This window comes from Staurois parvus, unplaced genomic scaffold (assembly GCF_062004578.1).
Source record: "Staurois parvus isolate SC_StPar_1 unplaced genomic scaffold, SC_StPar_1.0 ptg000978l, whole genome shotgun sequence".
Lineage (NCBI taxonomy): Eukaryota > Metazoa > Chordata > Amphibia > Anura > Ranidae > Staurois > Staurois parvus.
Genome location: NW_028318774.1, coordinates 1,099,718 through 1,115,370, shown reverse-complemented (window position 1 = coordinate 1,115,370; position 15,653 = coordinate 1,099,718). Strand labels below are relative to the sequence as shown.

Genomic DNA, 15,653 nt, shown 5'->3' with positions numbered 1-15,653 from the left:
AAGCCCAGAAGAACTGTCAGAAATGATGTCATTTTCTTACCACGACAGTTTAAGATATTTCCATGGTAGATCAAGCTTTTTTCCAATCAGTTTTTTTTTCTTTTATAAAGCATTTCTGTTCTCTGTATCAGTTATTCATTTATTTGGAAAATAATGTAAAAGTAGATGAAAAATAGAGAACAGATTGTAATACAACTGATACACCCAGACTGGATCAGTCAGAATCCTTTGAATTGATAGACAGTCCCAGGCAGATAATAGAGAGTTAACTTATCAGAACTTTGTATCAGCTTCCCCTAATTCAAGGATTACATTGCTGTTTAGCCTCCCTGTAAAAGCCCCAGTCAGCCCCCTCCACCCCACCCTCCCTCACCTTAATGTGTTCCCTGAATTCCTAGTGTTCCATTTATTCTGCACTTTGGTAACATGTTTCTTGTAATGTCAATGACACACTTGTAATTATCAATATTGACACTAGATGGCAGGTCTTTGACATTCTTTGGCTCTGAGCCTCTAATATCACAAAGCCATGCACTTTTCCTGCCGGGTGCGGTGGCGTGCGTCTGTAATCCCAGCTACTTGGGAGGCTGAGGCTGTCGGATTGCTTGAGTCCAGGAGTTCTGGTCTACTCTGTGCTATGTTGAGCGGGTGTCCACACTAAGTTCAGTATCAATATGGTGGCTCTAGGGGAGCCTGGAGCCGCCAGGTTGTCCTAAGGAGGGGTGAACCGGCCCAGGTCAGAAATGGAGCAGGTCAAATCCCCCATGCTGATCAGTAGTGGGATTGCGCCTGTGAATAGCCAGTGTAGAGCAGCCTGGACAACACAGTGAGACACAGACTTTTTGCTCAATTATTATTACGCTTTTTTACAGCTTTATTGCCCTCACATACAGTATCTACAGTCTTCTCTATGTGTGATTTCATCACTTAAATATTTTAACTTTTTGGGGTGTTTTTTTGTAATATATAGCATTGCTTTCTTTTCAAGATTGAATGCAGCAATGATCATCTTTGAAATAGTTGTGGTTATTTAGGGGGGATTGAAATCGCTCTCAGTGACAATATTCATTTCATAAATAATTATTTATATACAGTTTTTCTTTAAATTTTTTAAATTTTTAACCACTTGCCCTCCAGAGGATTTACCCCCCTTCCTGACCAGGCTATTTTTTGCGATATGGCAGTGCGTTAGTTTAACTGAAAATTTTGCAGTCATGCAACTCTGCACCCAAATCAAATGTATGTCCTTCTTTTCCCCACAAACAGAGCTTTCTTTCGGTGGTATTTGATCGCCTGTGCGGTCTTAATTTAAAAAAAAAACAAAAAACGATATTTTTGACTTTTTGCTATTAAACATGTCCAGTATAAAAAATGTTAAAAATCAAATTTCATCATAAATCAAAGCCAAAATGTATTCCGCTACATGTGTTTGCTATAAAAAAAATCCCAATATAGCGTTTACAAACGGCGGCAATCACCGACTTTTACCAGGACTGCGGCGGGCATTCTGACTTGAGGAACTGTGCCATACTGTGCTGTGTGCAGTGCTGCTGTTAGGAACCACAGGGTCCCATGCAGCCAACCTGGGAAGCCCCACCCCCCCAAAAACACGGTTTACAACGCTTCAGTTATGAATGAACACAGTGAGTGATCAGTACCAATCATTCATTGTTTTCATTTAGTAAAGAAAATGGCTGGTTAATGTGACATATATACTGGACCCTTCCCCTGCTCTCCATCCTGGAGGATCCTATTGTGTGTTTACAGCTGCTGGCAGGAAGGAGAGGAGGGAAGCCGGCAGCACTGTGGGGGTGGGGGCACATGGGGGGCCTGGTTAGCAGGGGAAAGTGTATGATGCTCAGGGAGGGTGATAGGTCCAGCGGGGGGTGGGGGCAATTACTGGCCCTGATTCCCTGTATGGCTCTCTCTGCAGCAGCTGAAAGCAGGAGGGAGATGAGAAGAAGCCAGCTTTCAGCTGCTGCAGAAAGAGAGGATCGGTCCCAGTGATTTCCCCCCCCCCCCCGCCATGCTGATCACCCTCCCTGCCCACATCCATTCATCCAGCTGCTTGGGCCCCCCTGCTGGCCTGGACCCTGTATAGGAGGACTGGTGGTACCCTTTTATCCACGGCCCTGGCTGTGTGCCCCATGATGTGCTCTGGTCCCACATAATCTGCCCTGCCCTCATGTAATGTATCCTGCTCCCACATCATGTGCTCTGCCCTCATGTTATCTGCCCTGCTTTCATGTTATGTGCCCTGTCTCCATGTAATGTGGCCTGCTTTCATGTAATATGTTCTGCTTCCACATAATCTACCCTGCCCTAATGTAATGTGCCCTGCTCCCACATCATGTGCTCTGCCCTGATGTAATGTGCTCTGCTCCTATGTTATCTGCCCTGCTCTCATGTAATGTGCCCTGTCTCCATGTAATGTACCCTGCTCCCACATAATCTTCCCTGCTCTCATGTAATGTGCCCTGCTCCCATGTAATATGCCCAGCTCCCATGTAATATGCTCTGCTCCCATATAATGTGCCCTGCTCTCATGTAATGTGCCCTGTCTCCATGTAATGTACCCTGCTCCCACATAATCTGCCCTGCCCCCATGTAATATGCCCAGCTCCCATGTAATATGCTCTGCTCTCATATAATGTGCCCTGCTCTCATGTAATGTGCCCTGTCTCCATGTAATGTACCCTGCTCCCACATAATCTGCCCTGCTCTCATGTAATGTGCCCTGCTCCCATGTAATATGCCAGGCTCCCATGTAATATGCTCTGCTCCCATATAATGTGCTCTGCTCTCATGTAATGTGCCCTGCTCCTATGTAATATGCTCTGCTCCCATGTAATATGCCCTGCTCCCATGTAATATGCTCAGCTCCCACATAATGTGCCCTGTCTCCATGTAATGTGCCCTGCCCTCATATAATCTTCTTTGCTCCTACATAATCTGCCCTGCTGCCAGGTAATGTGCCCTGTCTCCATGTAATGTGCCCTGCTCCCACATAATATGACCTGCTCTCATGTAATGTGCTCTGCTCTCATGTAATGTACCCTGCTCCCATGTAATGTGCCCTGCTCCCATGTAATGTGCCCTGCTCCCATGTAATGTAACCTGCTCCCATGTAATGTGCCCTGCTCCCATGTAATATGCTCTGCTCCCATGTAATATGCTCTGCTCCCATGTAATGTACCCTGCTCCCATGTAATGTGCTCTGCCCCCATGTAATATGCTCTGCTACCGTATAATCTGCTCTGTTCCCATGTAATGTGCTCTGCTCCCATGTAATGTACCCTGCTCCCATGTAATGTGCCCTGCTCCCATGTAATGTAACCTGCTCCCATGTAATGTGCCCTGCTCCCACATAATATGCCCTGCTCTCATGTAATGTGCTCTGCTCCCATGTAATGTACCCTGCTCCCATGTAATGTGCCCTGCTCCCATGTAATATGCTCTGCTCCCATGTAATATGCTCTGCTCCCATGTAATGTACCCTGCTCCCATGTAATGTGCCCTGCTCCCATGTAATGTAACCTGCTTCCATGTAATGTGCCCTGCTCCCATGTAATATGCTCTGCTCCCATGTAATATGCTCTGCTCCCATGTAATGTACCCTGCTCCCATGTAATGTTCTCTGCTCCCATGTAATGGGCTCTGCCCCCATGTAATATGCTCTGCTACCGTATAATATGCTCTACTCCCATGTAATGTGCTCTGCTCCAATGTAATGTGCCCTGTTCCCATGTATTGTGCCCTGCTGTTACACAATGTGCTCTTTCCTGATGTAATGTGCCCTGTTTCCACATAATGTACCCTGCTTCCATGTAATGTGTCCTGCTTCTCCCTCATGTAATGAACCCAACTGAGCCCCTGTATTCTGCCCTGCCTCCCCCCCCCAAACAAAGAGAAAGCACAAGTTTCACAATAAATAGGTACGTTTTAATATTTATTCTTTTATTTACTGCTATTTCTAAAAATAATTGTTGTATTAGCAATAGCTTGCTGATCATACCAATCAATGTTCAGTGAGCTGTAGAGATGTGAGCCCCTGTATCCTGCCCTGCTGCCCCCCCAAACAAAGAGAAAGCACAAGTTTCACAATAAATAGTTACATTTTAATATTTATTCTTTTATTTACTGCTATTTCTAAAAATAATTGTTGTATTAGCAATAGCTTGCTGATCATACCAATCAATCAGTGAGCTGTAGATGTGAACATTATTTCAGGGGTTCCCCGAGATCTCAAACTTTTTGCCAGGGGTTCCTCGAAGGGAAAAGGGTTGAGAAACACTGTTCTAGTATCTCAGAGCAAGCTCCTTCCTCTGCTGGATGCAATGGCGTATATCTGTAATCCCATCTACATGGGAGGCTGAGGATGTTGAGATTGCTATACATCCAGGAGGTCTGGTCTGCCCTGTGCTATGTCAATCAGGTGTCCACACTAAGTTCAGTATTAAACATACAACTGCAAGGTTACATTTTGTATATAATAATATCAATATTTATAAGCATTGATACCATTGATAATATCCCTAAAATTGGTAGTAATATTGAGAATGTAAAGTCAACATTGTTTTCTAGGGCTGAAGAGAAGTACACTTCAGAACAAGTTGACAAAAGCCCAGAAGAACTGTCAGAAATGATGTCATTTTCTTACCACGACAGTTTAAGATATTTCCATGGTAGATCAAGCTTTTTTCCAATCATTTGTTTTTTCTTGTATAAAATATTTCTGTTATCTGTATCAGTTATTCATTTATTTGGAAAATAATGTAAAAGTAGATGAAAAATAGAGAACAGATTGTAATACAACTGATACACCCAGACTGGATCAATCGGAATCCTTTGAAGTGATAGACAGTCCCAGGCAGATAATAGAGAGTTAAATTAGCAGAACTTTGTATCAGCTTCCCCTAATTCAAGGATTACATTGCTGTTTAGCCTCCCTGTAAAAGCCCCAGTCAGCCCCCTCCATCCCACCCTCCCTCACCTTAATGTGTTCCCTGAATTCCTAGTGTTCCATTCATTCTGTACTTTGGTAACATGTTTCTTGTAATGTCAATGACACACTTGTAATTAGCAATATTGACACTAGATGGCAGGTCTTTGACATTCTTTGGCTCTGAGCCTCTAATATCACAAAGCCATGCACTTTTCCTGCCGGGTGCGGTGGCGTGCGTCTGTAATCCCAGCTACTTGGGAGGCTGAGGCTGTTGGATTGCTTGAGTCCAGGAGTTCTGTGCTATGTTGAGCGGGTGTCCACACTAAGTTCAGTATCAATATGGTGGCTCTAGGGGAGCCTGGGGCCCCCAGGTTGTCCTAAGGAGGGGTGAACCGGCCCAGGTCAGAAATGGAGCAGGTCAAATCCCCCATGCTGATCAGTAGTGGGATTGCACCTGTGAATAGCCAGTGTAGAGCAGCCTGGACAACACAGTGAGACACAGACTTTTTGCTCAATTATTATTACGCTTTTTTACAGCTTTATTGCCCTCACATACAGTATCTACAGTCTTCTCTATGTGTGATTTCATCACTTAAATATTTTAACTTTTTGGGGTGTTTTTTTGTAATATATAGCATTGCTTTCTTTTCAAGATTGAATGCAGCAATGATCATCTTTGAAATAGTTGTGGTTATTTAGGGGGGATTGAAGTCGCTCTCAGTGACAATATTCATTTCATAAATAATTATTTATATACAGTTTTTATTTAAATTTTTAAATTTTTAACCACTTGCCCTCCAGAGGATTTACCCCCCTTCCTGACCAGGCTATTTTTTGCGATATGGCAGTGCGTTAGTTTAACTGAAAATTTTGCAGTCATGCAACTCTGCACCCAAATCAAATGTATGTCCTTCTTTTCCCCACAAACAGAGCTTTCTTTCGGTGGTATTTGATCGCCTGTGCGGTCTTAATTTAAAAAAAAAAAATATATATATATATATTTTTGACTTTTTGCTATTAAACATGTCCAGTATAAAAAATGTTAAAAATCAAATTTCATCATAAATCAAAGCCAAAATGTATTCCGCTACATGTGTTTGCTATAAAAAAAATCCCAATATAGCGTTTACAAACGGCGGCAATCAGCGACTTTTACCGGGACTGCGGCGGGCATTCTGACGTGAGGAACTGTGCCATACTGTGCTGTGTGCAGTGCTGCTGTTAGGAATCACAGGGTCCCATGCAGCCAACCTGGGAAGCCCCACCCCCCCAAAAAACACGGTTTACAACGCTTCAGTTATGAATGAACACAGTGAGTGATCGGTACCAATCATTCATTGTTTTCATTTAGTAAAGAAAATGGCTGGTTAATGTGACATATATACTGGACCCTTCCCCTGCTCTCCATCCTGGAGGATCCTATTGTGTGTTTACAGCTGCTGGCAGGAAGGAGAGGAGGGAAGCCGGCAGCACTGTGGGGGTGGGGGCACATGGGGGGCCTGTTTAGCAGGGGAAAGTGTATGATGCTCAGGGAGGGTGATAGGTACAGCGGGGGGCGGGGGCAAATACTGGACCTGATTCCCTGTATGGCTCTCTCTGCAGCAGCTGAAAGCAGGAGGGAGACGAGAAGAAGCCAGCTTTCAGCTGCTGCAGAAAGAGAGAATCGGTCCCAGTGATTTCCCCCCCCCCCCCCCGCCATGCTGATCACCCTCCCTGCCCACAGCCATTTCATCCAGCTGCTTGGGCCCCCCAGCTGGCCTGGACCCTGTATAGGAGGACTGGTGGTACCCTCTTATCCACGGCCCTGGCTGTGTGCCCCATGATGTGCTCTGGTCCCACATAATCTGCGCTGCCCTCATGTAATGTATCCTGCTCCCACATCATGTGCTCTGCCCTCATGTTATCTGCCCTGCCCTAATGTAATGTGCCCTGTCTCCATGTAATGTGCCCTGTCTCCATGTAATGTGCCCTGCTCCCACATAATCTTCCCTGCTCTCATGTAATGTGCCCTGCTCCCATGTAATATGCCCAGCTCCCATGTAATATGCTCTGCTCCCATATAATGTGCCCTTCTCTCATGTAATGTGCCCTGTCTCCACGTAATGTACCCTGCTCCCACATAATCTGCCCTGCTCTCATGTAATGTGCCCTGCTCCCATGTAATATGCCCAGCTCCCATGTAATATGCCCAGCTCCCATGTAATATGCTCTGCTCCCATATAATGTGCTCTGCTCTCATGTATTGTGCCCTGCTCCTATGTAATATGCTCTGCTCCCATGTAATGTACCCTGCTCCCATGTAATGTGCTCTGCTCCCATGTAATGTGCTCTGCTCCCATGTAATATGCTCTGCTACCATATAATATGCTCTGCTCCCATGTAATATGCTCTGCTCCCATGTAATGTGCCCTGTTCCCATGTATTGTGCCCTGCTGTTACACAATGTGCTCTTTCCTGATGTAATGTGCCCTGTTCCCACATAATGCCCTGCTCTCACGCAATGTGCTCTGTTCTCACATAACGTGCCCTGCTTCCATGTAATGTGTCCTTCTTCTCCCTCATGTAATGAACCCACCTGAGCCCCTGTATCCTGCCCTGCTGCCCCCCCCAAACAAAGAGAAAGCACAAGTTTCACAATAAATAGGTACGTTTTAATATTTATTCTTTTATTTACTGCTATTTCTAAAAATAATTGTTGTATTAGCAATAGCTTGCTGATCATACCAATCAATCAGTGAGCTGTAGATGTGAACATTATTTCAGGGGTTCCCCCGAGATCTCAAACTTTTTGCCAGGGGTTCCTCGAAGGGAAAAGGGTTGAGAAACACTGTTCTAGTATCTCAGAGCAAGCTCCTTCCTCTGCTGGATGCAATGGCGTATATCTGTAATCCCATCTACATGGGAGGCTGAGGATGTTGAGATTGCTTTACATCCAGGAGTTCTGGTCTGCCCTGTGCTATGTCAATCAGGTGTCCACACTAAGTTCAGTATTAAGCATACAACTGCAAGGTTACATTTTTTATATAATAATATCAATATTTATAAGCATTGATACAATTGATAATATCCCTAAAATTGGTAGAAATATTGAGAATGTAAAGTCAACATTGTTTTCTAGGGCTGAAGAGAAGTACACTTCAGAACAAGTTGACAAAAGCCCAGAAGAACTGTCAGAAATGATGTCATTTTCTTACCACGACAGTTTAAGATATTTCCATGGTAGATCAAGCTTTTTTCCAATCAGTTTTTTTTTCTTTTATAAAGCATTTCTGTTCTCTGTATCAGTTATTCATTTATTTGGAAAATAATGTAAAAGTAGATGAAAAATAGAGAACAGATTGTAATACAACTGATACACCCAGACTGGATCAGTCAGAATCCTTTGAATTGATTGACAGTCCCAGGCAGATAATAGAGAGTTAACTTATCAGAACTTTGTATCAGCTTCCCCTAATTCAAGGATTACATTGCTGTTTAGCCTCCCTGTAAAAGCCCCAGTCAGCCCCCTCCACCCCACCCTCCCTCACCTTAATGTGTTCCCTGAATTCCTAGTGTTCCATTCATTCTGCACTTTGGTAACATGTTTCTTGTAATGTCAATGACACACTTGTAATTATCAATATTGACACTAGATGGCAGGTCTTTGACATTCTTTGGCTCTGAGCCTCTAATATCACAAAGCCATGCACTTTTCCTGCCGGGTGCGGTGGCGTGCGTCTGTAATCCCAGCTACTTGGGAGGCTGAGGCTGTCGGATTGCTTGAGTCCAGGAGTTCTGGTCTACTCTGTGCTATGTTGAGCGGGTGTCCGCACTAAGTTCAGTATCAATATGGTGGCTCTAGGGGAGCCTGGGGCCACCAGGTTGTCCTAAGGAGGGGTGAACCGGCCCAGGTCAGAAATGGAGCAGGTCAAATCCCCCATGCTGATCAGTAGTGGGATTGCACCTGTGAATAGCCAGTGTAGAGCAGCCTGGACAACACAGTGAGACACAGACTTTTTGCTCAATTATTATTACGCTTTTTTACAGCTTTATTGCCCTCACATACAGTATCTACAGTCTTCTCTATGTGTGATTTCATCACTTAAATATTTTAACTTTTTGGGGTGTTTTTTTGTAATATATAGCATTGCTTTCTTTTCAAGATTGAATGCAGCAATGATCATCTTTGAAATAGTTGTGGTTATTTAGGGGGGATTGAAGTCGCTCTCAGTGACAATATTCATTTCATAAATAATTATTTATATACAGTTTTTATTTAAATTTTTAAATTTTTAACCACTTGCCCTCCAGAGGATTTACCCCCCTTCCTGACCAGGCTATTTTTTGCGATATGGCAGTGCGTTAGTTTAACTGAAAATTTTGCAGTCATGCAACTCTGCACCCAAATCAAATGTATGTCCTTCTTTTCCCCACAAACAGAGCTTTCTTTCGGTGGTATTTGATCGCCTGTGCGGTCTTAATTTAAAAAAAAAATATATATATATATATATTTTTGACTTTTTGCTATTAAACATGTCCAGTATAAAAAATGTTAAAAATCAAATTTCATCATAAATCAAAGCCAAAATGTATTCCGCTACATGTGTTTGCTATAAAAAAAATCCCAATATAGCGTTTACAAACGGCGGCAATCAGCGACTTTTACCGGGACTGCGGCGGGCATTCTGACGTGAGGAACTGTGCCATACTGTGCTGTGTGCAGTGCTGCTGTTAGGAATCACAGGGTCCCATGCAGCCAACCTGGGAAGCCCCACCCCCCCAAAAAACACGGTTTACAACGCTTCAGTTATGAATGAACACAGTGAGTGATCGGTACCAATCATTCATTGTTTTCATTTAGTAAAGAAAATGGCTGGTTAATGTGACATATATACTGGACCCTTCCCCTGCTCTCCATCCTGGAGGATCCTATTGTGTGTTTACAGCTGCTGGCAGGAAGGAGAGGAGGGAAGCCGGCAGCACTGTGGGGGTGGGGGCACATGGGGGGCCTGTTTAGCAGGGGAAAGTGTATGATGCTCAGGGAGGGTGATAGGTACAGCGGGGGGCGGGGGCAAATACTGGACCTGATTCCCTGTATGGCTCTCTCTGCAGCAGCTGAAAGCAGGAGGGAGACGAGAAGAAGCCAGCTTTCAGCTGCTGCAGAAAGAGAGAATCGGTCCCAGTGATTTCCCCCCCCCCCCCCCCCCCGCCATGCTGATCACCCTCCCTGCCCACATCCATTTCATCCAGCTGCTTGGGCCCCCCTGCTGGCCTGGACCCTGTATAGGAGGACTGGTGGTACCCTCTTATCCACGGCCCTGGCTGTGTGCCCCATGATGTGCTCTGGTCCCACATAATCTGCGCTGCCCTCATGTAATGTATCCTGCTCCCACATCATGTGCTCTGCCCTCATGTTATCTGCCCTGCCCTAATGTAATGTGCCCTGTCTCCATGTAATGTGGCCTGCTTTCATGTAATATGTTCTGCTTCCACATAATCTACCCTGCCCTAATGTAATGTGCCCTGCTCCCACATCATGTGCTCTGCCCTGATGTAATGTGCTCTGCTCCTATGTTATCTGCCCTGCTCTCATGTAATGTGCCCTGTCTCCATGTTATGTACCCTGCTCCCACATAATCTTCCCTGCTCTCATGTAATGTGCCCTGCTCCCATGTAATATGCCCAGCTCCCATGTAATATGCTCTGCTCCCATATAATGTGCCCTGCTCTCATGTAATGTGCCCTGTCTCCATGTAATGTACCCTGCTCCCACATAATCTGCCCTGCCCCCATGTAATATGCCCAGCTCCCATGTAATATGCTCTGCTCTCATATAATGTGCCCTGCTCTCATGTAATGTGCCCTGTCTCCATGTAATGTACCCTGCTCCCACATAATCTGCCCTGCTCTCATGTAATGTGCCCTGCTCCCATGTAATATGCCCAGCTCCCATGTAATATGCTCTGCTCCCATATCATGTGCTCTGCTCTCATGTAATGTGCCCTGCTCCTATGTAATATGCTCTGCTCCCATGTAATATGCCCTGCTCCCATGTAATATGCTCAGCTCCCACATAATGTGCCCTGTCTCCATGTAATGTGCCCTGCCCTCATATAATCTTCTTTGCTCCTACATAATTTGCCCTGCTGCCAGGTAATGTGCCCTGTCTTTATGTAATGTGCCCTGCTCCCACATAATATGACCTGCTCTCATGTAATGTGCTCTGCTCTCATGTAATGTACCCTGCTCCCATGTAATGTGCCCTGCTCCCATGTAATGTGCCCTGCTCCCATGTAATGTAACCTGCTCCCATGTAATGTGCCCTGCTCCCATGTAATATGCTCTGCTCCCATGTAATATGCTCTGCTCCCATGTAATGTACCCTGCTCCCATATAATGTGCTCTGCCCCCATGTAATATGCTCTGCTACCGTATAATCTGCTCTGTTCCCATGTAATGTGCTCTGCTCCCATGTAATGTACCCTGATCCCATGTAATGTGCCCTGCTCCCATGTAATGTAACCTGCTCCCATGTAATGTGCCCTGCTCCCACATAATATGCCCTGCTCTCATGTAATGTGCTCTGCTCCCATGTAATGTACCCTGCTCCCATGTAATGTGCCCTGCTCCCATGTAATATGCTCTGCTCCCATGTAATATGCTCTGCTCCCATGTAATGTACCCTGCTCCCATGTAATGTGCCCTGCTCCCATGTAATGTAACCTGCTTCCATGTAATGTGCCCTGCTCCCATGTAATATGCTCTGCTCCCATGTAATATGCTCTGCTCCCATGTAATGTACCCTGCTCCCATGTAATGTTCTCTGCTCCCATGTAATGGGCTCTGCCCCCATGTAATATGCTCTGCTACCGTATAATATGCTCTGCTCCCATGTAATGTGCTCTGCTCCAATGTAATGTGCCCTGTTCCCATGTATTGTGCCCTGCTGTTACACAATGTGCTCTTTCCTGATGTAATGTGCCCTGTTTCCACATAATGTACCCTGCTTCCATGTAATGTGTCCTGCTTCTCCCTCATGTAATGAACCCACCTGTGCCCCTGTATTCTGCCCTGCCTCCCCACCCCCCCCAAACAAAGAGAAAGCACAAGTTTCACAATAAATAGGTACGTTTTAATATTTATTCTTTTATTTACAGCTATTTCTAAAAAAAATGTAATGTATCCTGCTCCCACATCATGTGCTCTGCCCTCATGTTATCTGCCCTGCCCTAATGTAATGTGCTCTGCCCTCATGTTATCTGCCCTGCCCTAATGTAATGTGCCCTGCTCTCATGTAATGTGCCCTGTCTCCATGTAATGTACCCTGCTCCCACATAATCTGCCCTGCTCTCATGTAATGTGCCCTGCTCCCATGTAATATGCCCAGCTCCCATGTAATATGCTCTGCTCCCATATAATGTGCTCTGCTCTCATGTAATGTGCCCTGCTCCTATGTAATATGCTCTGCTCCCATGTAATGTACCCTGCTCCCATGTAATGTGCTCTGCTCCCATGTAATGTGCTCTGCTCCCATGTAATATGCTCTGCTACCATGTAATGTGCCCTGTTCCCATGTATTGTGCCCTGCTGTTACACAATGTGCTCTTTCCTGATGTAATGTGCCCTGTTCCCACATAATGCCCTGCTCTCACGCAATGTGCTCTGTTCTCACATAACGTGCCCTGCTTCCATGTAATGTGCCCTGCTTCTCCCTCATGTAATGAACCCACCTGAGCCCCTGTATCCAGCCCTGCTGCCCCCCCAAACAAAGAGAAAGCACAAGTTTCACAATAAATAGGTACGTTTTAATATTTATTCTTTTATTTACTGCTATTTCTAAAAATAATTGTTGTATTAGCAATAGCTTGCTGATCATACCAATCAATGTTCAGTGAGCTGTAGAGATGTGAGCCCCTGTATCCTGCCCTGCTGCCCCCCCAAACAAAGAGAAAGCACAAGTTTCACAATAAATAGTTACATTTTAATATTTATTCTTTTATTTACTGCTATTTCTAAAAATAATTGTTGTATTAGCAATAGCTTGCTGATCATACCAATCAATCAGTGAGCTGTAGATGTGAACATTATTTCAGGGGTTCCCCGAGATCTCAAACTTTATGCCAGGGGTTCCTCGAAGGGAAAAGGGTTGAGAAACACTGTTCTAGTATCTCAGAGCAAGCTCCTTCCTCTGCTGGATGCAATGGCGTATATCTGTAATCCCATCTACATGGGAGGCTGAGGATGTTGAGATTGCTATACATCCAGGAGGTCTGGTCTGCCCTGTGCTATGTCAATCAGGTGTCCACACTAAGTTCAGTATTAAACATACAACTGCAAGGTTACATTTTGTATATAATAATATCAATATTTATAAGCATTGATACAATTGATAATATCCCTAAAATTGGTAGTAATATTGAGAATGTAAAGTCAACATTGTTTTCTAGGGCTGAAGAGAAGTACACTTCAGAACAAGTTGACAAAAGCCCAGAAGAACTGTCAGAAATGATGTCATTTTCTTACCACGACAGTTTAAGATATTTCCATGGTAGATCAAGCTTTTTTCCAATCATTTGTTTTTTCTTGTATAAAATATTTCTGTTATCTGTATCAGTTATTCATTTATTTGGAAAATAATGTAAAAGTAGATGAAAAATAGAGAACAGATTGTAATACAACTGATACACCCAGACTGGATCAATCGGAATCCTTTGAAGTGATAGACAGTCCCAGGCAGATAATAGAGAGTTAACTTATCAGAACTTTGTATCAGCTTCCCCTAATTCAAGGATTACATTGCTGTTTAGCCTCCCTGTAAAAGCCCCAGTCAGCCCCCTCCACCCCACCCTCCCTCACCTTAATGTGTTCCCTGAATTCCTAGTGTTCCATTCATTCTGCACTTTGGTAACATGTTTCTTGTAATGTCAATGACACACTTGTAATTAGCAATATTGACACTAGATGGCAGGTCTTTGACATTCTTTGGCTCTGAGCCTCTAATATCACAAAGCCATGCACTTTTCCTGCCGGGTGCGGTGGCGTGCGTCTGTAATCCCAGCTACTTGGGAGGCTGAGGCTGTCGGATTGCTTGAGTCCAGGAGTTCTGGTCTACTCTGTGCTATGTTGAGCGGGTATCCGCACTAAGTTCAGTATCAATATGGTGGCTCTAGGGGAGCCTGGGGCCACCAGGTTGTCCTAAGGAGGGGTGAACCGGCCCAGGTCAGAAATGGAGCAGGTCAAATCCCCCATGCTGATCAGTAGTGGGATTGCACCTGTGAATAGCCAGTGTAGAGCAGCCTGGACAACACAGTGAGACACAGACTTTTTGCTCAATTATTATTACGCTTTTTTACAGCTTTATTGCCCTCACATACAGTATCTACAGTCTTCTCTATGTGTGATTTCACCACTTAAATATTTTAACTTTTTGGGGTGTTTTTTTGTAATATATAGCATTGCTTTCTTTTCAAGATTGAATGCAGCAATGATCATCTTTGAAATAGTTGTGGTTATTTAGGGGGGATTGAAATCGCTCTCAGTGACAATATTCATTTCATAAATAATTATTTATATACAGTTTTTCTTTAAATTTTTTAAATTTTTAACCACTTGCCCTCCAGGGGATTTACCCCCCTTCCTGACCAGGCAATTTTTTGCGATATGGCAGTGCGTTAGTTTAACTGAAAATTTTGCAGTCATGCAACTCTGCACCCAAATCAAATGTATGTCCTTCTTTTCCCCACAAACAGAGCTTTCTTTCGGTGGTATTTGATCGCCTGTGCGGTCTTAATTTTAAAAAAAATATATATATATATATTTTTGACTTTTTGCTATTAAACATGTCCAGTATAAAAAATGTTAAAAATCAAATTTCATCATAAATCAAAGCCAAAATGTATTCCGCTACATGTGTTTGCTATAAAAAAATAACAATATAGCGTTTACAAACGGCGGCAATCAGCGACTTTTACCGGGACTGCGGCGGGCATTCTGACGTGAGGAACTGTGCCATACTGTGCTGTGTGCAGTGCTGCTGTTAGGAACCACAGGGTCCCATGCAGCCAACCTGGGAAGCCCCACCCCCCCAAAAAACACGGTTTACAACGCTTCAGTTATGAATGAACACAGTGAGTGATCAGTACCAATCATTCATTGTTTTCATTTAGTAAAGAAAATGGCTGGTTAATGTGACATATATACTGGACCCTTCCCCTGCTCTCCATCCTGGAGGATCCTATTGTGTGTTTACAGCTGCTGGCAGGAAGGAGAGGAGGGAAGCCGGCAGCACTGTGGGGGTGGGGGCACATGGGGGGCCTGGTTAGCAGGGGAAAGTGTATGATGCTCAGGGAGGGTGATAGGTCCAGCGGGGGGTGGGGGCAATTACTGGCCCTGATTCCCTGTATGGCTCTCTCTGCAGCAGCTGAAAGCAGGAGGGAGATGAGAAGAAGCCAGCTTTCAGCTGCTGCAGAAAGAGAGGATCGGTCCCAGTGATTTCCCCCCCCCCCCGCCATGCTGATCACCCTCCCTGCCCACATCCATTCATCCAGCTGCTTGGGCCCCCCTGCTGGCCTGGACCCTGTATAGGAGGACTGGTGGTACCCTTTTATCCACGGCCCTGGCTGTGTGCCCCATGATGTGCTCTGGTCCCACATAATCTGCCCTGCCCTCATGTAATGTATCCTGCTCCCACATCATGTGCTCTGCCCTCATGTTATCTACCCTGCTTTCA

General features: G+C 44.7%; 4 non-coding genes across 4 annotated transcripts; all 4 read left to right on the top strand.

The window, feature by feature from the left end:
* The first annotated feature begins 542 nt into the window (after window positions 1-542).
* LOC149441537 (signal recognition particle RNA) lies at window positions 543-843 on the top strand. The gene has a single exon (XR_016307344.1).
* A 4,319-nt stretch (window positions 844-5,162) lies between these two features.
* Window positions 5,163-5,453, top strand: LOC149441536 (signal recognition particle RNA). The gene has a single exon (XR_016307360.1).
* Window positions 5,454-8,641: 3,188 nt separating this feature from the next.
* Window positions 8,642-8,942, top strand: LOC149441535 (signal recognition particle RNA). The gene has a single exon (XR_016307365.1).
* A 5,007-nt stretch (window positions 8,943-13,949) lies between these two features.
* LOC149441534 (signal recognition particle RNA) lies at window positions 13,950-14,250 on the top strand. Its single transcript, XR_016307354.1, has one exon.
* The last annotated feature ends 1,403 nt before the right edge of the window (window positions 14,251-15,653 follow it).